This window comes from Amblyomma maculatum, chromosome 10, assembly GCF_055883805.1.
Source record: "Amblyomma maculatum isolate TAMU_Amacu chromosome 10, ASM5588380v1, whole genome shotgun sequence".
Classification (NCBI taxonomy): domain Eukaryota; kingdom Metazoa; phylum Arthropoda; class Arachnida; order Ixodida; family Ixodidae; genus Amblyomma; species Amblyomma maculatum.
This window is the reverse complement of record NC_139353.1, coordinates 146,977,532-147,002,813: the sequence shown is the minus strand read 5'-3', so window position 1 is coordinate 147,002,813 and position 25,282 is coordinate 146,977,532.

Here is a 25,282-nt window from a genome sequence, read left to right as displayed (position 1 = left end):
TTGCGCTGTTTTAGAATGTATACATACCAACTCGCCCAGGCTTCTATTTTGGCAGATTTCATCACTCGTACAAAGGGCCCTTTTCCATGCAGCGCTCGCGTTGTACGTTTTGTTCTCTCATCCCTGTTCTTTTGCGCTGTTTTAGAATGTATACATACCAACTAGCCCAGGCTTTTGCGCTGTTTTAGAATGTATACATACCAACTAGCCCAGGCTTCTATTTTGGCAGATTTCATTTCTCGTACAAAGGGCCCTTTTCCATGCAGCGCTCGTGTTGTACGTTTCGTTCTCTCGTCCCTGTTCTTTTGCGCTGTTTTAGAATGTATACATACCAACTCGCCCAGGCTTCTATTTTGGCAGATTTCATTTCTCGTACAAAGGGCCCTTTTCCATGCAGCGCTCGTGTTGTACGTTTCGTTCTCTCGTCCCTGTTCTTTTGCGCTGTTTTAGAATGTATACATACCAACTCGCCCAGGCTTCTATTTTGGCAGATTTCATTTCTCGTACAAAGGGCCCTTTTCCATGCAGCGCTCGTGTTGTACGTTTCGTTCTCTCGTCCCTGTTCTTTTGCGCTGTTTTAGAATGTATACATACCAACTCGCCCATGCTTCTATTTTGGCAGATTTCATTTCTCGTATAAAGGGCCCTTTTCCATGCAGCGCTCGTGTTGTACGTTTCGTTCTCTCGTCCCTGTTCTTTTGCGCTGTTTTAGAATGTATACATACCAACTCGCCCAGGCTTCTATTTTGGCAGATTTCATTTCTCGTACAAAGGGCCCTTTTCCATGCAGCGCTCGTGTTGTACGTTTCGTTCTCTCGTCCCTGTTCTTTTGCGCTGTTTTAGAATGTATACATACCAACTCGCCCAGGCTTCTATTTTGGCAGATTTCATTTCTCGTACAAAGGGCCCTTTTCCATGCAGCGCTCGTGTTGTACATTTCGTTCTCTCGTCCCTGTTCTTTTGCGCTGTTTTAGAATGTATACATACCAACTCGCCCAGGCTTCTATTTTGGCAGATTTCATTTCTCGTACAAAGGGCCCTTTTCCATGCAGCGCTCGTGTTGTACGTCTCGTTCTCTCGTACCTGTTCTTTTGCGCTGTTTTAGAATGTATACATACCAACTCGCCCAGGCTTCTATTTTGGCAGATTTCATCACTCGTACAAAGGGCCCTTTTCCATGCAGCGCTCGTGTTGTACGTTTCGTTCTCTCGTCCCTGTTCTTTTGCGCTGTTTTAGAATGTATACATACCAACTCGCCCAGGCTTCTATTTTGGCAGATTTCATTTCTCGTACAAAGGGCCCTTTTCCATGCAGCGCTCGTGTTGTACGTCTCGTTCTCTCGTCCCTGTTCTTTTGCGCTGTTTTAGAATGTATACATACCAACTCGCCCAGGCTTCTATTTTGGCAGATTTCATTTCTCGTACAAAGGGCCCTTTTCCATGCAGCGCTCGTGTTGTACGTTTTGTTCTCTCATCCCTGTTCTTTTGCGCTGTTTTAGAATGTATACATACCAACTCGCCCAGGCTTCTATTTTGGCAGATTTCATTTCTCGTACAAAGGGCCCTTTTCCATGCAGCGCTCGTGTTGTACGTTTCGTTCTCTCGTCCCTGTTCTTTTGCGCTGTTTTAGAATGTATACATACCAACTCGCCCAGGCTTCTATTTTGGCAGATTTCATTTCTCGTACAAAGGGCCCTTTTCCATGCAGCGCTCGTGTTGTACGTCTCGTTCTCTCGTCCCTGTTCTTTTGCGCTGTTTTAGAATGTATACATACCAACTCGCCCAGGCTTCTATTTTGGCAGATTTCATTTCTCGTACAAAGGGCCCTTTTCCATGCAGCGCTCGTGTTGTACGTTTTGTTCTCTCATCCCTGTTCTTTTGCGTTGTTTTAGAATGTATACATACCAACTAGCCCAGGCTTCTATTTTGGCAGATTTCATTTCTCGTACAAAGGGCCCTTTTCCATGCAGCGCTCGTGTTGTACGTTTCGTTCTCTCGTCCCTGTTCTTTTGCGCTGTTTTAGAATGTATACATACCAACTCGCCCAGGCTTCTATTTTGGCAGATTTCATTTCTCGTACAAAGGGCCCTTTTCCATGCAGCGCTCGTGTTGTACGTTTCGTTCTCTCGTCCCTGTTCTTTTGCGCTGTTTTAGAATGTATACATACCAACCCGCCCATGCTTCTATTTTGGCAGATTTCATTTCTCGAATAAAGGGCCCTTTTCCATGCAGCGCTCGTGTTGTACGTTTCGTTCTCTCGTCCCTGTTCTTTTGCGCTGTTTTAGAATGTATACATACCAACTCGCCCGGGCTTCTATTTTGGCAGATTTCATTTCTCGTACAAAGGGCCCTTTTCCATGCAGCGCTCGTGTTGTACGTTTCGTTCTCTCGTCCCTGTTCTTTTGCGCTGTTTTAGAATGTATACATACCAACTCGCCCAGGCTTCTATTTTTTCAGATTTCATTTCTCGTACAAAGGGCCCTTTTCCATGCAGCGCTCGTGTTGTACGTTTCGTTCTCTCGTCCCTGTTCTTTTGCGCTGTTTTAGAATGTATACATACCAACTCGCCCAGGCTTCTATTTTGGCAGATTTCATTTCTCGTACAAAGGGCCCTTTCCATGCAGCGCTCGTGTTGTACGTTTCGTTCTCTCGTCCCTGTTCTTTTGCGCTGTTTTAGAATGTATACATACCAACTCGCCCATGCTTCTATTTTGGCAGATTTCATTTCTCGTATAAAGGGCCCTTTTCCATGCAGCGCTCGTGTTGTACGTTTCGTTCTCTCGTCCCTGTTCTTTTGCGCTGTTTTAGAATGTATACATACCAACTCGCCCAGGCTTCTATTTTGGCAGATTTCATTTCTCGTACAAAGGGCCCTTTTCCATGCAGCGCTCGTGTTGTACGTTTCGTTCTCTCGTCCCTGTTCTTTTGCGCTGTTTTAGAATGTATACATACCAACTCGCCCAGGCTTCTATTTTGGCAGATTTCATTTCTCGTACAAAGGGCCCTTTTCCATGCAGCGCTCGTGTTGTACGTCTCGTTCTCTCGTCCCTGTTCTTTTGCGCTGTTTTAGAATGTATACATACCAACTCGCCCAGGCTTCTATTTTGGCAGATTTCATTTCTCGTACAAAGGGCCCTTTTCCATGCAGCGCTCGTGTTGTACGTTTTGTTCTCTCATCCCTGTTCTTTTGCGCTGTTTTAGAATGTATACATACCAACTAGCCCAGGCTTCTATTTTGGCAGATTTCATTTCTCGTACAAAGGGCCCTTTTCCATGCAGCGCTCGTTTTGTACGTTTCGTTCTCTCGTCCCTGTTCTTTTGCGCTGTTTTAGAACGTATACATACCAACTCGCCCAGGCTTCTATTTTGGCAGATTTCATTTCTCGTACAAAGGGCCCTTTTCCATGCAGCGCTCGTGTTGTACGTTTCGTTCTCTCGTCCCTGTTCTTTTGCGCTGTTTTAGAATGTATACATACCAACTCGCCCAGGCTTCTATTTTGGCAGATTTCATTTCTCGTACAAAGGGCCCTTTTCCATGCAGCGCTCGTGTTGTACGTCTCGTTCTCTCGTCCCTGTTCTTTTGCGCTGTTTTAGAATGTATACATACCAACTCGCCCAGGCTTCTATTTTGGCAGATTTCATTTCTCGTACAAAGGGCCCTTTTCCATGCAGCGCTCGTGTTGTACGTTTTGTTCTCTCATCCCTGTTCTTTTGCGCTGTTTTAGAATGTATACATACCAACTAGCCCAGGCTTTTGCGCTGTTTTAGAATGTATACATACCAACTAGCCCAGGCTTCTATTTTGGCAGATTTCATTTCTCGTACAAAGGGCCCTTTTCCATGCAGCGCTCGTGTTGTACGTTTCGTTCTCTCGTCCCTGTTCTTTTGCGCTGTTTTAGAATGTATACATACCAACTCGCCCAGGCTTCTATTTTGGCAGATTTCATTTCTCGTACAAAGGGCCCTTTTCCATGCAGCGCTCGTGTTGTACGTTTCGTTCTCTCGTCCCTGTTCTTTTGCGCTGTTTTAGAATGTATACATACCAACTCGCCCAGGCTTCTATTTTGGCAGATTTCATTTCTCGTACAAAGGGCCCTTTTCCATGCAGCGCTCGTGTTGTACGTTTCGTTCTCTCGTCCCTGTTCTTTTGCGCTGTTTTAGAATGTATACATACCAACTCGCCCATGCTTCTATTTTGGCAGATTTCATTTCTCGTATAAAGGGCCCTTTTCCATGCAGCGCTCGTGTTGTACGTTTCGTTCTCTCGTCCCTGTTCTTTTGCGCTGTTTTAGAATGTATACATACCAACTCGCCCAGGCTTCTATTTTGGCAGATTTCATTTCTCGTACAAAGGGCCCTTTTCCATGCAGCGCTCGTGTTGTACGTCTCGTTCTCTCGTCCCTGTTCTTTTGCGCTGTTTTAGAATGTGTACATACCAACTCGCCCAGGCTTCTATTTTGGCAGATTTCATTTCTCGTACAAAGGGCCCTTTTCCATGCAGCGCTCGTGTTGTACGTTTTGTTCTCTCATCCCTGTTCTTTTGCGCTGTTTTAGAATGTATACATACCAACTTGCCCAGGCTTCTATTTTGGCAGATTTCATTTCTCGTACAAAGGGCCCTTTTCCATGCAGCGCTCGTGTTGTACGTTTCGTTCTCTCGTCCCTGTTCTTTTGCGCTGTTTTAGAATGTATACATACCAACTCGCCCAGGCTTCTATTTTGGCAGATTTCATTTCTCGTACAAAGGGCCCTTTTCCATGCAGCGCTCGTGTTGTACGTTTCGTTCTCTCGTCCCTGTTCTTTTGCGCTGTTTTAGAATGTATACATACCAACTCGCCCAGGCTTCTATTTTGGCAGATTTCATTTCTCGTACAAAGGGCCCTTTTCCATGCAGCGCTCGTGTTGTACGTCTCGTTCTCTCGTCCCTGTTCTTTTGCGCTGTTTTAGAATGTATACATACCAACTCGCCCAGGCTTCTATTTTGGCAGATTTCATTTCTCGTACAAAGGGCCCTTTTCCATGCAGCGCTCGTGTTGTACGTTTCGTTCTCTCGTCCCTGTTCTTTTGCGCTGTTTTAGAATGTATACATACCAACTAGCCCAGGCTTCTATTTTGGCAGATTTCATTTCTCGTACAAAGGGCCCTTTTCCATGCAGCGCTCGTGTTGTACGTTTCGTTCTCTCGTCCCTGTTCTTTTGCGCTGTTTTAGAATGTATACATACCAACTCGCCCAGGCTTCTATTTTGGCAGATTTCATTTCTCGTACAAAGGGCCCTTTTCCATGCAGCGCTCGTGTTGTACGTTTCGTTCTCTCGTCCCTGTTCTTTTGCGCTGTTTTAGAATGTATACATACCAACTCGCCCAGGCTTCTATTTTGGCAGATTTCATTTCTCGTACAAAGGGCCCTTTTCCATGCAGCGCTCGTGTTGTACGTTTCGTTCTCTCGTCCCTGTTCTTTTGCGCTGTTTTAGAATGTATACATACCAACTCGCCCATGCTTCTATTTTGGCAGATTTCATTTCTCGTATAAAGGGCCCTTTTCCATGCAGCGCTCGTGTTGTACGTTTCGTTCTCTCGTCCCTGTTCTTTTGCGCTGTTTTAGAATGTATACATACCAACTCGCCCAGGCTTCTATTTTGGCAGATTTCATTTCTCGTACAAAGGGCCCTTTTCCATGCAGCGCTCGTGTTGTACGTTTCGTTCTCTCGTCCCTGTTCTTTTGCGCTGTTTTAGAATGTATACATACCAACTCGCCCAGGCTTCTATTTTGGCAGATTTCATTTCTCGTACAAAGGGCCCTTTTCCATGCAGCGCTCGTGTTGTACATTTCGTTCTCTCGTCCCTGTTCTTTTGCGCTGTTTTAGAATGTATACATACCAACTCGCCCAGGCTTCTATTTTGGCAGATTTCATTTCTCGTACAAAGGGCCCTTTTCCATGCAGCGCTCGTGTTGTACGTCTCGTTCTCTCGTACCTGTTCTTTTGCGCTGTTTTAGAATGTATACATACCAACTCGCCCAGGCTTCTATTTTGGCAGATTTCATCACTCGTACAAAGGGCCCTTTTCCATGCAGCGCTCGTGTTGTACGTTTCGTTCTCTCGTCCCTGTTCTTTTGCGCTGTTTTAGAATGTATACATACCAACTCGCCCAGGCTTCTATTTTGGCAGATTTCATTTCTCGTACAAAGGGCCCTTTTCCATGCAGCGCTCGTGTTGTACGTCTCGTTCTCTCGTCCCTGTTCTTTTGCGCTGTTTTAGAATGTATACATACCAACTCGCCCAGGCTTCTATTTTGGCAGATTTCATTTCTCGTACAAAGGGCCCTTTTCCATGCAGCGCTCGTGTTGTACGTTTTGTTCTCTCATCCCTGTTCTTTTGCGCTGTTTTAGAATGTATACATACCAACTAGCCCAGGCTTCTATTTTGGCAGATTTCATTTCTCGTACAAAGGGCCCTTTTCCATGCAGCGCTCGTGTTGTACGTTTCGTTCTCTCGTCCCTGTTCTTTTGCGCTGTTTTAGAATGTATACATACCAACTCGCCCAGGCTTCTATTTTGGCAGATTTCATTTCTCGTACAAAGGGCCCTTTTCCATGCAGCGCTCGTGTTGTACGTTTCGTTCTCTCGTCCCTGTTCTTTTGCGCTGTTTTAGAATGTATACATACCAACTCGCCCAGGCTTCTATTTTGGCAGATTTCATTTCTCGTACAAAGGGCCCTTTTCCATGCAGCGCTCGTGTTGTACGTTTCGTTCTCTCGTCCCTGTTCTTTTGCGCTGTTTTAGAATGTATACATACCAACTCGCCCAGGCTTCTATTTTGGCAGATTTCATTTCTCGTACAAAGGGCCCTTTTCCATGCAGCGCTCGTGTTGTACGTTTCGTTCTCTCGTCCCTGTTCTTTTGCGCTGTTTTAGAATGTATACATACCAACTTGCCCAGGCTTCTATTTTGGCAGATTTCATTTCTCGTACAAAGGGCCCTTTTCCATGCAGCGCTCGTGTTGTACGTTTCGTTCTCTCGTCCCTGTTCTTTTGCGCTGTTTTAGAATGTATACATACCAACTCGCCCATGCTTCTATTTTGGCAGATTTCATTTCTCGTACAAAGGGCCCTTTTCCATGTAGCGCTCGTGTTGTACGTTTCGTTCTCTCGTCCCTGTTCTTTTGCGCTGTTTTAGAATGTATACATACCAACTCGCCCAGGCTTCTATTTTGGCAGATTTCATTTCTCGTACAAAGGGCCCTTTTCCATGCAGCGCTCGTGTTTACGTTTCGTTCTCTCGTCCCTGTTCTTTTGCGCTGTTTTAGAATGTATACATACCAACTCGCCCAGGCTTCTATTTTGGCAGATTTCATTTCTCGTACAAAGGGCCCTTTTCCATGCAGCGCTCGTGTTGTACGTTTCGTTCTCTCGTCCCTGTTCTTTTGCGCTGTTTTAGAATGTATACATACCAACTCGCCCAGGCTTCTATTTTGGCAGATTTCATTTCTCGTACAAAGGGCCCTTTTCCATGCAGCGCTCGTGTTGTACGTTTCGTTCTCTCGTCCCTGTTCTTTTGCGCTGTTTTAGAATGTATACATACCAACTTGACCAGGCTTCTATTTTGGCAGATTTCATTTCTCGTACAAAGGGCCCTTTTCAATGCAGCGCTCGTGTTGTACGTTTCGTTCTCTCGTCTCTGTTCTTTTGCGCTGTTTTAGAATGTATACATACCAACTCGCCCAGGCTTCTATTTTGGCAGATTTCATTTCTCGTACAAAGGGCCCTTTTCCATGCAGCGCTCGTGTTGTACGTTTCGTTCTCTCGTCCCTGTTCTTTTGCGCTGTTTTAGAATGTATACATGCCAACTCGCCCAGGCTTCTATTTTGGCAGATTTCATTTCTCGTACAAAGGGCCCTTTTCCATGCAGCGCTCGTGTTGTACGTTTTGTTCTCTCATCCCTGTTCTTTTGCGCTGTTTTAGAATGTATACATACCAACTCGCCCATGCTTCTATTTTGGCAGATTTCATTTCTCGTACAAAGGGCCCTTTTCCATGCAGCGCTCGTGTTGTACGTTTCGTTCTCTCGTCCCTGTTCTTTTGCGCTGTTTTAGAATGTATACATACCAACTCGCCCAGGCTTCTATTTTGGCAGATTTCATTTCTCGTACAAAGGGCCCTTTTCCATGCAGCGCTCGTGTTGTACGTTTTGTTCTCTCATCCCTGTTCTTTTGCGCTGTTTTAGAATGTATACATACCAACTCGCCCAGGCTTCTATTTTGGCAGATTTCATTTCTCGTACAAAAAGCCCTTTTCCATGCAAAGCTCGTGTTGTACGTTTCGTTCTCTCGTCCCTGTTCTTTTGCGCTGTTTTAGAATGTATACATACCAACTTGACCAGGCTTCTATTTTGGCAGATTTCATTTCTCGTACAAAAAGCCCTTTTCCATGCAAAGCTCGTGTTGTACGTTTCGTTCTCTCGTCCCTGTTCTTTCGCGCTGTTTTAGAATGTATACATACCAACTTGACCAGGCTTCTATTTTGGCAGATTTCATTTCTCGTACAAAGGGCCCTTTTCCATGCAGCGCTCGTGTTGTACGTTTCGTTCTCTCGTCTCTGTTCTTTTGCGCTGTTTTAGAATGTATACATACCAACTCGCCCAGGCTTCTATTTTGGCAGATTTCATTTCTCGTACAAAGGGCCCTTTTCCATGCAGCGCTCGTGTTGTACGTTTCGTTCTCTCGTCCCTGTTCTTTTGCGCTGTTTTAGAATGTATACATGCCAACTCGCCCAGGCTTCTATTTTGGCAGATTTCATTTCTCGTACAAAGGGCCCTTTTCCATGCAGCGCTCGTGTTGTACGTTTCGTTCTCTCGTCCCTGTTCTTTTGCGCTGTTTTAGAATGTATACATACCAACTCGCCCATGCTTCTATTTTGGCAGATTTCATTTCTCGTACAAAGGGCCCTTTTCCATGTAGCGCTCGTGTTGTACGTTTCGTTCTCTCGTCCCTGTTCTTTTGCGCTGTTTTAGAATGTATACATACCAACTCGCCCAGGCTTCTATTTTGGCAGATTTCATTTCTCGTACAAAGGGCCCTTTTCCATGCAGCGCTCGTGTTTACGTTTCGTTCTCTCGTCCCTGTTCTTTTGCGCTGTTTTAGAATGTATACATACCAACTCGCCCAGGCTTCTATTTTGGCAGATTTCATTTCTCGTACAAAGGGCCCTTTTCCATGCAGCGCTCGTGTTGTACGTTTCGTTCTCTCGTCCCTGTTCTTTTGCGCTGTTTTAGAATGTATACATACCAACTCGCCCAGGTTCTATTTTGGCAGATTTCATTTCTCGTACAAAGGGCCCTTTTCCATGCAGCGCTCGTGTTGTACGTTTCGTTCTCTCGTCCCTGTTTTTTTGCGCTGTTTTAGAATGTATACATACCAACTCGCCCAGGCTTCTATTTTGGCAGATTTCATTTCTCGTACAAAGGGCCCTTTTCCATGCAGCGCTCGTGTTGTACGTTTCGTTCTCTCGTCCCTGTTCTTTTGCGCTGTTTTAGAATGTATACATACCAACACGCCCAGGCTTCTATTTTGGCAGATTTCATTTCTCGTACAAAGGGCCCTTTTCCATGCAGCGCTCGTGTTGTACGTTTCGTTCTCTCGTCCCTGTTCTTTTGCGCTGTTTTAGAATGTATACATACCAACTTGACCAGGCTTCTATTTTGGCAGATTTCATTTCTCGTACAAAGGGCCCTTTTCCATGCAGCGCTCGTGTTGTACGTTTTGTTCTCTCATCCCTGTTCTTTTGCGCTGTTTTAGAATGTATACATACCAACTCGCCCAGGCTTCTATTTTGGCAGATTTCATTTCTCGTACAAAAAGCCCTTTTCCATGCAAAGCTCGTGTTGTACGTTTCGTTCTCTCGTCTCTGTTCTTTTGCGCTGTTTTAGAATGTATACATACCAACTCGCCCAGGCTTCTATTTTGGCAGATTTCATTTCTCGTACAAAGGGCCCTTTTCCATGCAGCGCTCGTGTTGTACGTTTCGTTCTCTCGTCCTTGTTCTTTTGCGCTGTTTTAGAATGTATACATGCCAACTCGCCCAGGCTTCTATTTTGGCAGATTTCATTTCTCGTACAAAGGGCCCTTTTCCATGCAGCGCTCGTGTTGTACGTTTTGTTCTCTCATCCCTGTTCTTTTGCGCTGTTTTAGAATGTATACATACCAACTCGCCCAGGCTTCTATTTTGGCAGATTTCATTTCTCGTACAAAGGGCCCTTTTCCATGCAGCGCTCGTGTTGTACGTTTCGTTCTCTCGTCCCTGTTCTTTTGCGCTGTTTTAGAATGTATACATACCAACTCGCCCAGGCTTCTATTTTGGCAGATTTCATTTCTCGTACAAAGGGCCCTTTTCCATGCAGCGCTCGTGTTGTACGTTTTGTTCTCTCATCCCTGTTCTTTTGCGCTGTTTTAGAATGTATACATACCAACTCGCCCAGGCTTCTATTTTGGCAGATTTCATTTCTCGTACAAAAAGCCCTTTTCCATGCAAAGCTCGTGTTGTACGTTTCGTTCTCTCGTCCCTGTTCTTTCGCGCTGTTTTAGAATGTATACATACCAACTTGACCAGGCTTCTATTTTGGCAGATTTCATTTCTCGTACAAAGGGCCCTTTTCCATGCAGCGCTCGTGTTGTACGTTTCGTTCTCTCGTCTCTGTTCTTTTGCGCTGTTTTAGAATGTATACATACCAACTCGCCCAGGCTTCTATTTTGGCAGATTTCATTTCTCGTACAAAGGGCCCTTTTCCATGCAGCGCTCGTGTTGTACGTTTCGTTCTCTCGTCCCTGTTCTTTTGCGCTGTTTTAGAATGTATACATGCCAACTCGCCCAGGCTTCTATTTTGGCAGATTTCATTTCTCGTACAAAGGGCCCTTTTCCATGCAGCGCTCGTGTTGTACGTTTTGTTCTCTCATCCCTGTTCTTTTGCGCTGTTTTAGAATGTATACATACCAACTCGCCCAGGCTTCTATTTTGGCAGATTTCATTTCTCGTACAAAGGGCCCTTTTCCATGCAGCGCTCGTGTTGTACGTTTCGTTCTCTCGTCCCTGTTCTTTTGCGCTGTTTTAGAATGTATACATACCAACTCGCCCAGGCTTCTATTTTGGCAGATTTCATTTCTCGTACAAAGGGCCCTTTTCCATGCAGCGCTCGTGTTGTACGTTTTGTTCTCTCATCACTGTTCTTTTGCGCTGTTTTAGAATGTATACATACCAACTCGCCCAGGCTTCTATTTTGGCAGATTTCATTTCTCGTACAAAAAGCCCTTTTCCATGCAAAGCTCGTGTTGTACGTTTCGTTCTCTCGTCCCTGTTCTTTTGCGCTGTTTTAGAATGTATACATACCAACGCGCCCAGGCTTCTGTTTTGGCAGATTTCATTTCTCGTACAAAGGGCCCTTTTCCATGCAGCGCTCGTGTTGTACGTTTCGTTCTCTCGTCCCTGTTCTTTTGCGCTGTTTTAGAATGTATACATACCAACTCGCCCAGGCTTCTATTTTGGCAGATTTCATTTCTCGTACAAAGGGCCCTTTTCCATGCAGCGCTCGTGTTGTACGTTTCGTTCTCTCGTCCCTGTTCTTTTGCGCTGTTTTAGAATGTATACATACCAACCCGCCCATGCTTCTATTTTGGCAGATTTCATTTCTCGAATAAAGGGCCCTTTTCCATGCAGCGCTCGTGTTGTACGTTTCGTTCTCTCGTCCCTGTTCTTTTGCGCTGTTTTAGAATGTATACATACCAACTCGCCCGGGCTTCTATTTTGGCAGATTTCATTTCTCGTACAAAGGGCCCTTTTCCATGCAGCGCTCGTGTTGTACGTTTCGTTCTCTCGTCCCTGTTCTTTTGCGCTGTTTTAGAATGTATACATACCAACTCGCCCAGGCTTCTATTTTTTCAGATTTCATTTCTCGTACAAAGGGCCCTTTTCCATGCAGCGCTCGTGTTGTACGTTTCGTTCTCTCGTCCCTGTTCTTTTGCGCTGTTTTAGAATGTATACATACCAACTCGCCCAGGCTTCTATTTTGGCAGATTTCATTTCTCGTACAAAGGGCCCTTTCCATGCAGCGCTCGTGTTGTACGTTTCGTTCTCTCGTCCCTGTTCTTTTGCGCTGTTTTAGAATGTATACATACCAACTCGCCCATGCTTCTATTTTGGCAGATTTCATTTCTCGTATAAAGGGCCCTTTTCCATGCAGCGCTCGTGTTGTACGTTTCGTTCTCTCGTCCCTGTTCTTTTGCGCTGTTTTAGAATGTATACATACCAACTCGCCCAGGCTTCTATTTTGGCAGATTTCATTTCTCGTACAAAGGGCCCTTTTCCATGCAGCGCTCGTGTTGTACGTTTCGTTCTCTCGTCCCTGTTCTTTTGCGCTGTTTTAGAATGTATACATACCAACTCGCCCAGGCTTCTATTTTGGCAGATTTCATTTCTCGTACAAAGGGCCCTTTTCCATGCAGCGCTCGTGTTGTACGTCTCGTTCTCTCGTCCCTGTTCTTTTGCGCTGTTTTAGAATGTATACATACCAACTCGCCCAGGCTTCTATTTTGGCAGATTTCATTTCTCGTACAAAGGGCCCTTTTCCATGCAGCGCTCGTGTTGTACGTTTTGTTCTCTCATCCCTGTTCTTTTGCGCTGTTTTAGAATGTATACATACCAACTAGCCCAGGCTTCTATTTTGGCAGATTTCATTTCTCGTACAAAGGGCCCTTTTCCATGCAGCGCTCGTTTTGTACGTTTCGTTCTCTCGTCCCTGTTCTTTTGCGCTGTTTTAGAACGTATACATACCAACTCGCCCAGGCTTCTATTTTGGCAGATTTCATTTCTCGTACAAAGGGCCCTTTTCCATGCAGCGCTCGTGTTGTACGTTTCGTTCTCTCGTCCCTGTTCTTTTGCGCTGTTTTAGAATGTATACATACCAACTCGCCCAGGCTTCTATTTTGGCAGATTTCATTTCTCGTACAAAGGGCCCTTTTCCATGCAGCGCTCGTGTTGTACGTCTCGTTCTCTCGTCCCTGTTCTTTTGCGCTGTTTTAGAATGTATACATACCAACTCGCCCAGGCTTCTATTTTGGCAGATTTCATTTCTCGTACAAAGGGCCCTTTTCCATGCAGCGCTCGTGTTGTACGTTTTGTTCTCTCATCCCTGTTCTTTTGCGCTGTTTTAGAATGTATACATACCAACTAGCCCAGGCTTTTGCGCTGTTTTAGAATGTATACATACCAACTAGCCCAGGCTTCTATTTTGGCAGATTTCATTTCTCGTACAAAGGGCCCTTTTCCATGCAGCGCTCGTGTTGTACGTTTCGTTCTCTCGTCCCTGTTCTTTTGCGCTGTTTTAGAATGTATACATACCAACTCGCCCAGGCTTCTATTTTGGCAGATTTCATTTCTCGTACAAAGGGCCCTTTTCCATGCAGCGCTCGTGTTGTACGTTTCGTTCTCTCGTCCCTGTTCTTTTGCGCTGTTTTAGAATGTATACATACCAACTCGCCCAGGCTTCTATTTTGGCAGATTTCATTTCTCGTACAAAGGGCCCTTTTCCATGCAGCGCTCGTGTTGTACGTTTCGTTCTCTCGTCCCTGTTCTTTTGCGCTGTTTTAGAATGTACACATACCAACTCGCCCATGCTTCTATTTTGGCAGATTTCATTTCTCGTATAAAGGGCCCTTTTCCATGCAGCGCTCGTGTTGTACGTTTCGTTCTCTCGTCCCTGTTCTTTTGCGCTGTTTTAGAATGTATACATACCAACTCGCCCAGGCTTCTATTTTGGCAGATTTCATTTCTCGTACAAAGGGCCCTTTTCCATGCAGCGCTCGTGTTGTACGTCTCGTTCTCTCGTCCCTGTTCTTTTGCGCTGTTTTAGAATGTGTACATACCAACTCGCCCAGGCTTCTATTTTGGCAGATTTCATTTCTCGTACAAAGGGCCCTTTTCCATGCAGCGCTCGTGTTGTACGTTTTGTTCTCTCATCCCTGTTCTTTTGCGCTGTTTTAGAATGTATACATACCAACTTGCCCAGGCTTCTATTTTGGCAGATTTCATTTCTCGTACAAAGGGCCCTTTTCCATGCAGCGCTCGTGTTGTACGTTTCGTTCTCTCGTCCCTGTTCTTTTGCGCTGTTTTAGAATGTATACATACCAACTCGCCCAGGCTTCTATTTTGGCAGATTTCATTTCTCGTACAAAGGGCCCTTTTCCATGCAGCGCTCGTGTTGTACGTTTCGTTCTCTCGTCCCTGTTCTTTTGCGCTGTTTTAGAATGTATACATACCAACTCGCCCAGGCTTCTATTTTGGCAGATTTCATTTCTCGTACAAAGGGCCCTTTTCCATGCAGCGCTCGTGTTGTACGTCTCGTTCTCTCGTCCCTGTTCTTTTGCGCTGTTTTAGAATGTATACATACCAACTCGCCCAGGCTTCTATTTTGGCAGATTTCATTTCTCGTACAAAGGGCCCTTTTCCATGCAGCGCTCGTGTTGTACGTTTCGTTCTCTCGTCCCTGTTCTTTTGCGCTGTTTTAGAATGTATACATACCAACTAGCCCAGGCTTCTATTTTGGCAGATTTCATTTCTCGTACAAAGGGCCCTTTTCCATGCAGCGCTCGTGTTGTACGTTTCGTTCTCTCGTCCCTGTTCTTTTGCGCTGTTTTAGAATGTATACATACCAACTCGCCCAGGCTTCTATTTTGGCAGATTTCATTTCTCGTACAAAGGGCCCTTTTCCATGCAGCGCTCGTGTTGTACGTTTCGTTCTCTCGTCCCTGTTCTTTTGCGCTGTTTTAGAATGTATACATACCAACTCGCCCAGGCTTCTATTTTGGCAGATTTCATTTCTCGTACAAAGGGCCCTTTTCCATGCAGCGCTCGTGTTGTACGTTTCGTTCTCTCGTCCCTGTTCTTTTGCGCTGTTTTAGAATGTATACATACCAACTCGCCCATGCTTCTATTTTGGCAGATTTCATTTCTCGTATAAAGGGCCCTTTTCCATGCAGCGCTCGTGTTGTACGTTTCGTTCTCTCGTCCCTGTTCTTTTGCGCTGTTTTAGAATGTATACATACCAACTCGCCCAGGCTTCTATTTTGGCAGATTTCATTTCTCGTACAAAGGGCCCTTTTCCATGCAGCGCTCGTGTTGTACGTTTCGTTCTCTCGTCCCTGTTCTTTTGCGCTGTTTTAGAATGTATACATACCAACTCGCCCAGGCTTCTATTTTGGCAGATTTCATTTCTCGTACAAAGGGCCCTTTTCCATGCAGCGCTCGTGTTGTACATTTCGTTCTCTCGTCCCTGTTCTTTTGCGCTGTTTTAGAATGTATACATACCAACTCGCCCAGGCTTCTATTTTGGCAGATTTCATTTCTCGTACAAAGGGCCCTTTTCCATGCAGCGCTCGTGTTGTACGTCTCGTTCTCTCGTACCTGTTCTTTTGCGCTGTTTTAGAATGTATACATACCAACTCGCCCAGGCTTCTATTTTGGCAGATTTCATCACTCGTACAAAGGGCCCTTTTCCATGCAGCGCTCGTGTTGTACGTTTCGTTCTCTCGTCCCTGTTCTTTTGCGCTGTTTTAGAATGTATACATACCAACTCGCCCAGGCTTCTATTTTGGCAGATTTCATTTCTCGTACAAAGGGCCCTTTTCCATGCAGCGCTCGTGTTGTACGTCTCGTTCTCTCGTCCCTGTTCTTTTGCGCTGTTTTAGAATGTATACATACCAACTCGCCCAGGCTTCTATTTTGGCAGATTTCATTTCTCGTACAAAGGGCCCTTTTCCATGCAGCGCTCGTGTTGTACGTTTTGTTCTCTCATCCCTGTTCTTTTGCGCTGTTTTAGAATGTATACATACCAACTAGCCCAGGCTTCTATTTTGGCAGATTTCATTTCTCGTACAAAGGGCCCTTTTCCATGCAGCGCTCGTGTTGTACGTTTCGTTCTCTCGTCCCTGTTCTTTTGCGCTGTTTTAGAATGTATACATACCAACTCGCCCAGGCTTCTATTTTGGCAGATTTCATTTCTCGTACAAAGGGCCCTTTTCCATGCAGCGCTCGTGTTGTACGTTTCGTTCTCTCGTCCCTGTTCTTTTGCGCTGTTTTAGAATGTATACATACCAACTCGCCCAGGCTTCTATTTTGGCAGATTTCATTTCTCGTACAAAGGGCCCTTTTCCATGCAGCGCTCGTGTTGTACGTTTCGTTCTCTCGTCCCTGTTCTTTTGCGCTGTTTTAGAATGTATACATACCAACTCGCCCAGGCTTCTATTTTGGCAGATTTCATTTCTCGTACAAAGGGCCCTTTTCCATGCAGCGCTCGTGTTGTACGTTTCGTTCTCTCGTCCCTGTTCTTTTGCGCTGTTTTAGAATGTATACATACCAACTTGCCCAGGCTTCTATTTTGGCAGATTTCATTTCTCGTACAAAGGGCCCTTTTCCATGCAGCGCTCGTGTTGTACGTTTCGTTCTCTCGTCCCTGTTCTTTTGCGCTGTTTTAGAATGTATACATACCAACTCGCCCATGCTTCTATTTTGGCAGATTTCATTTCTCGTACAAAGGGCCCTTTTCCATGTAGCGCTCGTGTTGTACGTTTCGTTCTCTCGTCCCTGTTCTTTTGCGCTGTTTTAGAATGTATACATACCAACTCGCCCAGGCTTCTATTTTGGCAGATTTCATTTCTCGTACAAAGGGCCCTTTTCCATGCAGCGCTCGTGTTTACGTTTCGTTCTCTCGTCCCTGTTCTTTTGCGCTGTTTTAGAATGTATACATACCAACTCGCCCAGGCTTCTATTTTGGCAGATTTCATTTCTCGTACAAAGGGCCCTTTTCCATGCAGCGCTCGTGTTGTACGTTTCGTTCTCTCGTCCCTGTTCTTTTGCGCTGTTTTAGAATGTATACATACCAACTCGCCCAGGTTCTATTTTGGCAGATTTCATTTCTCGTACAAAGGGCCCTTTTCCATGCAGCGCTCGTGTTGTACGTTTCGTTCTCTCGTCCCTGTTTTTTTGCGCTGTTTTAGAATGTATACATACCAACTCGCCCAGGCTTCTATTTTGGCAGATTTCATTTCTCGTACAAAGGGCCCTTTTCCATGCAGCGCTCGTGTTGTACGTTTCGTTCTCTCGTCCCTGTTCTTTTGCGCTGTTTTAGAATGTATACATACCAACTCGCCCAGGCTTCTATTTTGGCAGATTTCATTTCTCGTACAAAGGGCCCTTTTCCATGCAGCGCTCGTGTTGTACGTTTCGTTCTCTCGTCCCTGTTCTTTTGCGCTGTTTTAGAATGTATACATACCAACTTGACCAGGCTTCTATTTTGGCAGATTTCATTTCTCGTACAAAGGGCCCTTTTCAATGCAGCGCTCGTGTTGTACGTTTCGTTCTCTCGTCTCTGTTCTTTTGCGCTGTTTTAGAATGTATACATACCAACTCGCCCAGGCTTCTATTTTGGCAGATTTCATTTCTCGTACAAAGGGCCCTTTTCCATGCAGCGCTCGTGTTGTACGTTTCGTTCTCTCGTCCCTGTTCTTTTGCGCTGTTTTAGAATGTATACATGCCAACTCGCCCAGGCTTCTATTTTGGCAGATTTCATTTCTCGTACAAAGGGCCCTTTTCCATGCAGCGCTCGTGTTGTACGTTTTGTTCTCTCATCCCTGTTCTTTTGCGCTGTTTTAGAATGTATACATACCAACTCGCCCATGCTTCTATTTTGGCAGATTTCATTTCTCGTACAAAGGGCCCTTTTCCATGCAGCGCTCGTGTTGTACGTTTCGTTCTCTCGTCCCTGTTCTTTTGCGCTGTTTTAGAATGTATACATACCAACTCGCCCAGGCTTCTATTTTGGCAGATTTCATTTCTCGTACAAAGGGCCCTTTTCCATGCAGCGCTCGTGTTGTACGTTTTGTTCTCTCATCCCTGTTCTTTTGCGCTGTTTTAGAATGTATACATACCAACTCGCCCAGGCTTCTATTTTGGCAGATTTCATTTCTCGTACAAAAAGCCCTTTTCCATGCAAAGCTCGTGTTGTACGTTTCGTTCTCTCGTCCCTGTTCTTTTGCGCTGTTTTAGAATGTATACATACCAACTTGACCAGGCTTCTATTTTGGCAGATTTCATTTCTCGTACAAAAAGCCCTTTTCCATGCAAAGCTCGTGTTGTACGTTTCGTTCTCTCGTCCCTGTTCTTTCGCGCTGTTTTAGAATGTATACATACCAACTTGACCAGGCTTCTATTTTGGCAGATTTCATTTCTCGTACAAAGGGCCCTTTTCCATGCAGCGCTCGTGTTGTACGTTTCGTTCTCTCGTCTCTGTTCTTTTGCGCTGTTTTAGAATGTATACATACCAACTCGCCCAGGCTTCTATTTTGGCAGATTTCATTTCTCGTACAAAGGGCCCTTTTCCATGCAGCGCTCGTGTTGTACGTTTCGTTCTCTCGTCCCTGTTCTTTTGCGCTGTTTTAGAATGTATACATGCCAACTCGCCCAGGCTTCTATTTTGGCAGATTTCATTTCTCGTACAAAGGGCCCTTTTCCATGCAGCGCTCGTGTTGTACGTTTCGTTCTCTCGTCCCTGTTCTTTTGCGCTGTTTTAGAATGTATACATACCAACTCGCCCATGCTTCTATTTTGGCAGATTTCATTTCTCGTACAAAGGGCCCTTTTCCATGTAGCGCTCGTGTTGTACGTTTCGTTCTCTCGTCCCTGTTCTTTTGCGCTGTTTTAGAATGTATACATACCAACTCGCCCAGGCTTCTATTTTGGCAGATTTCATTTCTCGTACAAAGGGCCCTTTTCCATGCAGCGCTCGTGTTTACGTTTCGTTCTCTCGTCCCTGTTCTTTTGCGCTGTTTTAGAATGTATACATACCAACTCGCCCAGGCTTCTATTTTGGCAGATTTCATTTCTCGTACAAAGGGCCCTTTTCCATGCAGCGCTCGTGTTGTACGTTTCGTTCTCTCGTCCCTGTTCTTTTGCGCTGTTTTAGAATGTATACATACCAACTCGCCCAGGTTCTATTTTGGCAGATTTCATTTCTCGTACAAAGGGCCCTTTTCCATGCAGCGCTCGTGTTGTACGTTTCGTTCTCTCGTCCCTGTTTTTTTGCGCTGTTTTAGAATGTATACATACCAACTCGCCCAGGCTTCTATTTTGGCAGATTTCATTTCTCGTACAAAGGGCCCTTTTCCATGCAGCGCTCGTGTTGTACGTTTCGTTCTCTCGTCCCTGTTCTTTTGCGCTGTTTTAGAATGTATACATACCAACACGCCCAGGCTTCTATTTTGGCAGATTTCATTTCTCGTACAAAGGGCCCTTTTCCATGCAGCGCTCGTGTTGTACGTTTCGTTCTCTCGTCCCTGTTCTTTTGCGCTGTTTTAGAATGTATACATACCAACTTGACCAGGCTTCTATTTTGGCAGATTTCATTTCTCGTACAAAGGGCCCTTTTCCATGCAGCGCTCGTGTTGTACGTTTTGTTCTCTCATCCCTGTTCTTTTGCGCTGTTTTAGAATGTATACATACCAACTCGCCCAGGCTTCTATTTTGGCAGATTTCATTTCTCGTACAAAAAGCCCTTTTCCATGCAAAGCTCGTGTTGTACGTTTCGTTCTCTCGTCTCTGTTCTTTTGCGCTGTTTTAGAATGTATACATACCAACTCGCCCAGGCTTCTATTTTGGCAGATTTCATTTCTCGTACAAAGGGCCCTTTTCCATGCAGCGCTCGTGTTGTACGTTTCGTTCTCTCGTCCCTGTTCTTTTGCGCTGTTTTAGAATGTATACATGCCAACTCGCCCAGGCTTCTATTTTGGCAGATTTCATTTCTCGTACAAAGGGCCCTTTTCCATGCAGCGCTCGTGTTGTACGTTTTGTTCTCTCATCCCTGTTCTTTTGCGCTGTTTTAGAATGTATACATACCAACTCGCCCAGGCTTCTATTTTGGCAGATTTCATTTCTCGTACAAAGGGCCCTTTTCCATGCAGCGCTCGTGTTGTACGTTTCGTTCTCTCGTCCCTGTTCTTTTGCGCTGTTTTAGAATGTATACATACCAACTCGCCCAGGCTTCTATTTTGGCAGATTTCATTTCTCGTACAAAGGGCCCTTTTCCATGCAGCGCTCGTGTTGTACGTTTTGTTCTCTCATCCCTGTTCTTTTGCGCTGTTTTAGAATGTATACATACCAACTCGCCCAGGCTTCTATTTTGGCAGATTTCATTTCTCGTACAAAAAGCCCTTTTCCATGCAAAGCTCGTGTTGTACGTTTCGTTCTCTCGTCCCTGTTCTTTTGCGCTGTTTTAGAATGTATACATACCAACTTGATTAGGCTTCTATTTTGGCAGATTTCATTTCTCGTACAAAAAGCCCTTTTCCATGCAAAGCTCGTGTTGTACGTTTCGTTCTCTCGTCCCTGTTCTTTCGCGCTGTTTTAGAATGTATACATACCAACTTGACCAGGCTTCTATTTTGGCAGATTTCATTTCTCGTACAAAGGGCCCTTTTCCATGCAGCGCTCGTGTTGTACGTTTCGTTCTCTCGTCTCTGTTCTTTTGCGCTGTTTTAGAATGTATACATACCAACTCGCCCAGGCTTCTATTTTGGCAGATTTCATTTCTCGTACAAAGGGCCCTTTTCCATGCAGCGCTCGTGTTGTACGTTTCGTTCTCTCGTCCCTGTTCTTTTGCGCTGTTTTAGAATGTATACATGCCAACTCGCCCAGGCTTCTATTTTGGCAGATTTCATTTCTCGTACAAAGGGCCCTTTTCCATGCAGCGCTCGTGTTGTACGTTTTGTTCTCTCATCCCTGTTCTTTTGCGCTGTTTTAGAATGTATACATACCAACTCGCCCAGGCTTCTATTTTGGCAGATTTCATTTCTCGTACAAAGGGCCCTTTTCCATGCAGCGCTCGTGTTGTACGTTTCGTTCTCTCGTCCCTGTTCTTTTGCGCTGTTTTAGAATGTATACATACCAACTCGCCCAGGCTTCTATTTTGGCAGATTTCATTTCTCGTACAAAGGGCCCTTTTCCATGCAGCGCTCGTGTTGTACGTTTTGTTCTCTCATCACTGTTCTTTTGCGCTGTTTTAGAATGTATACATACCAACTCGCCCAGGCTTCTATTTTGGCAGATTTCATTTCTCGTACAAAAAGCCCTTTTCCATGCAAAGCTCGTGTTGTACGTTTCGTTCTCTCGTCCCTGTTCTTTTGCGCTGTTTTAGAATGTATACATACCAACTCGCCCAGGCTTCTATTTTGGCAGATTTCATTTCTCGTACAAAGGGCCCTTTTCCATGCAGCGCTCGTGTTGTACGTTTTGTTCTCTCATCCCTGTTCTTTTGCGCTGTTTTAGAATGTATACATACCAACTAGCCCAGGCTTCTATTTTGGCAGATTTCATTTCTCGTACAAAGGGCCCTTTTCCATGCAGCGCTCGTGTTGTACATTTCGTTCTCTCGTCCCTGTTCTTTTGCGCTGTTTTAGAATGTATACATACCAACTCGCCCAGGCTTCTATTTTGGCAGATTTCATTTCTCGTACAAAGGGCCCTTTTCCATGCAGCGCTCGTGTTGTACGTCTCGTTCTCTCGTACCTGTTCTTTTGCGCTGTTTTAGAATGTATACATACCAACTCGCCCAGGCTTCTATTTTGGCAGATTTCATCACTCGTACAAAGGGCCCTTTTCCATGCAGCGCTCGTGTTGTACGTTTCGTTCTCTCGTCCCTGTTCTTTTGCGCTGTTTTAGAATGTATACATACCAACTAGCCCAGGCTTCTATTTTGGCAGATTTCATTTCTCGTACAAAGGGCCCTTTTCCATGCAGCGCTCGTTTTGTACGTTTCGTTCTCTCGTCCCTGTTCTTTTGCGCTGTTTTAGAACGTATACATACCAACTCGCCCAGGCTTCTATTTTGGCAGATTTCATTTCTCGTACAAAGGGCCCTTTTCCATGCAGCGCTCGTGTTGTACGTTTCGTTCTCTCGTCCCTGTTCTTTTGCGCTGTTTTAGAATGTATACATACCAACTCGCCCAGGCTTCTATTTTGGCAGATTTCATTTCTCGTACAAAGGGCCCTTTTCCATGCAGCGCTCGTGTTGTACGTCTCGTTCTCTCGTCCCTGTTCTTTTGCGCTGTTTTAGAATGTATACATACCAACTCGCCCAGGCTTCTATTTGGGCAGATTTCATTTCTCGTACAAAGGGCCCTTTTCCATGCAGCGCTCGTGTTGTACGTTTTGTTCTCTCATCCCTGTTCTTTTGCGCTGTTTTAGAATGTATACATACCAACTAGCCCAGGCTTTTGCGCTGTTTTAGAATGTATACATACCAACTAGCCCAGGCTTCTATTTTGGCAGATTTCATTTCTCGTACAAAGGGCCCTTTTCCATGCAGCGCTCGTGTTGTACGTTTCGTTCTCTCGTCCCTGTTCTTTTGCGCTGTTTTAGAATGTATACATACCAACTCGCCCAGGCTTCTATTTTGGCAGATTTCATTTCTCGTACAAAGGGCCCTTTTCCATGCAGCGCTCGTGTTGTACGTTTCGTTCTCTCGTCCCTGTTCTTTTGCGCTGTTTTAGAATGTATACATACCAACTCGCCCAGGCTTCTATTTTGGCAGATTTCATTTCTCGTACAAAGGGCCCTTTTCCATGCAGCGCTCGTGTTGTACGTTTCGTTCTCTCGTCCCTGTTCTTTTGCGCTGTTTTAGAATGTATACATACCAACTCGCCCATGCTTCTATTTTGGCAGATTTCATTTCTCGTATAAAGGGCCCTTTTCCATGCAGCGCTCGTGTTGTACGTTTCGTTCTCTCGTCCCTGTTCTTTTGCGCTGTTTTAGAATGTATACATACCAACTCGCCCAGGCTTCTATTTTGGCAGATTTCATTTCTCGTACAAAGGGCCCTTTTCCATGCAGCGCTCGTGTTGTACGTCTCGTTCTCTCGTCCCTGTTCTTTTGCGCTGTTTTAGAATGTGTACATACCAACTCGCCCAGGCTTCTATTTTGGCAGATTTCATTTCTCGTACAAAGGGCCCTTTTCCATGCAGCGCTCGTGTTGTACGTTTTGTTCTCTCATCCCTGTTCTTTTGCGCTGTTTTAGAATGTATACATACCAACTTGCCCAGGCTTCTATTTTGGCAGATTTCATTTCTCGTACAAAGGGCCCTTTTCCATGCAGCGCTCGTGTTGTACGTTTCGTTCTCTCGTCCCTGTTCTTTTGCGCTGTTTTAGAATGTATACATACCAACTCGCCCAGGCTTCTATTTTGGCAGATTTCATTTCTCGTACAAAGGGCCCTTATCCATGCAGCGCTCGTGTTGTACGTTTCGTTCTCTCGTCCCTGTTCTTTTGCGCTGTTTTAGAATGTATACATACCAACTCGCCCAGGCTTCTATTTTGGCAGATTTCATTTCTCGTACAAAGGGCCCTTTTCCATGCAGCGCTCGTGTTGTACGTCTCGTTCTCTCGTCCCTGTTCTTTTGCGCTGTTTTAGAATGTATACATACCAACTCGCCCAGGCTTCTATTTTGGCAGATTTCATTTCTCGTACAAAGGGCCCTTTTCCATGCAGCGCTCGTGTTGTACGTTTCGTTCTCTCGTCCCTGTTCTTTTGCGCTGTTTTAGAATGTATACATACCAACTAGCCCAGGCTTCTATTTTGGCAGATTTCATTTCTCGTACAAAGGGCCCTTTTCCATGCAGCGCTCGTGTTGTACGTTTCGTTCTCTCGTCCCTGTTCTTTTGCGCTGTTTTAGAATGTATACATACCAACTCGCCCAGGCTTCTATTTTGGCAGATTTCATTTCTCGTACAAAGGGCCCTTTTCCATGCAGCGCTCGTGTTGTACGTTTCGTTCTCTCGTCCCTGTTCTTTTGCGCTGTTTTAGAATGTATACATACCAACTCGCCCAGGCTTCTATTTTGGCAGATTTCATTTCTCGTACAAAGGGCCCTTTTCCATGCAGCGCTCGTGTTGTACGTTTCGTTCTCTCGTCCCTGTTCTTTTGCGCTGTTTTAGAATGTATACATACCAACTCGCCCATGCTTCTATTTTGGCAGATTTCATTTCTCGTATAAAGGGCCCTTTTCCATGCAGCGCTCGTGTTGTACGTTTCGTTCTCTCGTCCCTGTTCTTTTGCGCTGTTTTAGAATGTATACATACCAACTCGCCCAGGCTTCTATTTTGGCAGATTTCATTTCTCGTACAAAGGGCCCTTTTCCATGCAGCGCTCGTGTTGTACGTTTCGTTCTCTCGTCCCTGTTCTTTTGCGCTGTTTTAGAATGTATACATACCAACTCGCCCAGGCTTCTATTTTGGCAGATTTCATTTCTCGTACAAAGGGCCCTTTTCCATGCAGCGCTCGTGTTGTACATTTCGTTCTCTCGTCCCTGTTCTTTTGCGCTGTTTTAGAATGTATACATACCAACTCGCCCAGGCTTCTATTTTGGCAGATTTCATTTCTCGTACAAAGGGCCCTTTTCCATGCAGCGCTCGTGTTGTACGTCTCGTTCTCTCGTACCTGTTCTTTTGCGCTGTTTTAGAATGTATACATACCAACTCGCCCAGGCTTCTATTTTGGCAGATTTCATCACTCGTACAAAGGGCCCTTTTCCATGCAGCGCTCGTGTTGTACGTTTCGTTCTCTCGTCCCTGTTCTTTTGCGCTGTTTTAGAATGTATACATACCAACTCGCCCAGGCTTCTATTTTGGCAGATTTCATTTCTCGTACAAAGGGCCCTTTTCCATGCAGCGCTCGTGTTGTACGTCTCGTTCTCTCGTCCCTGTTCTTTTGCGCTGTTTTAGAATGTATACATACCAACTCGCCCAGGCTTCTATTTTGGCAGATTTCATTTCTCGTATAAAGGGCCCTTTTCCATGCAGCGCTCGTGTTGTACGTTTCGTTCTCTCGTCCCTGTTCTTTTGCGCTGTTTTAGAATGTATACATACCAACTCGCCCAGGCTTCTATTTTGGCAGATTTCATTTCTCGTACAAAGGGCCCTTTTCCATGCAGCGCTCGTGTTGTACGTCTCGTTCTCTCGTCCCTGTTCTTTTGCGCTGTTTTAGAATGTGTACATACCAACTCGCCCAGGCTTCTATTTTGGCAGATTTCATTTCTCGTACAAAGGGCCCTTTTCCATGCAGCGCTCGTGTTGTACGTTTTGTTCTCTCATCCCTGTTCTTTTGCGCTGTTTTAGAATGTATACATACCAACTTGCCCAGGCTTCTATTTTGGCAGATTTCATTTCTCGTACAAAGGGCCCTTTTCCATGCAGCGCTCG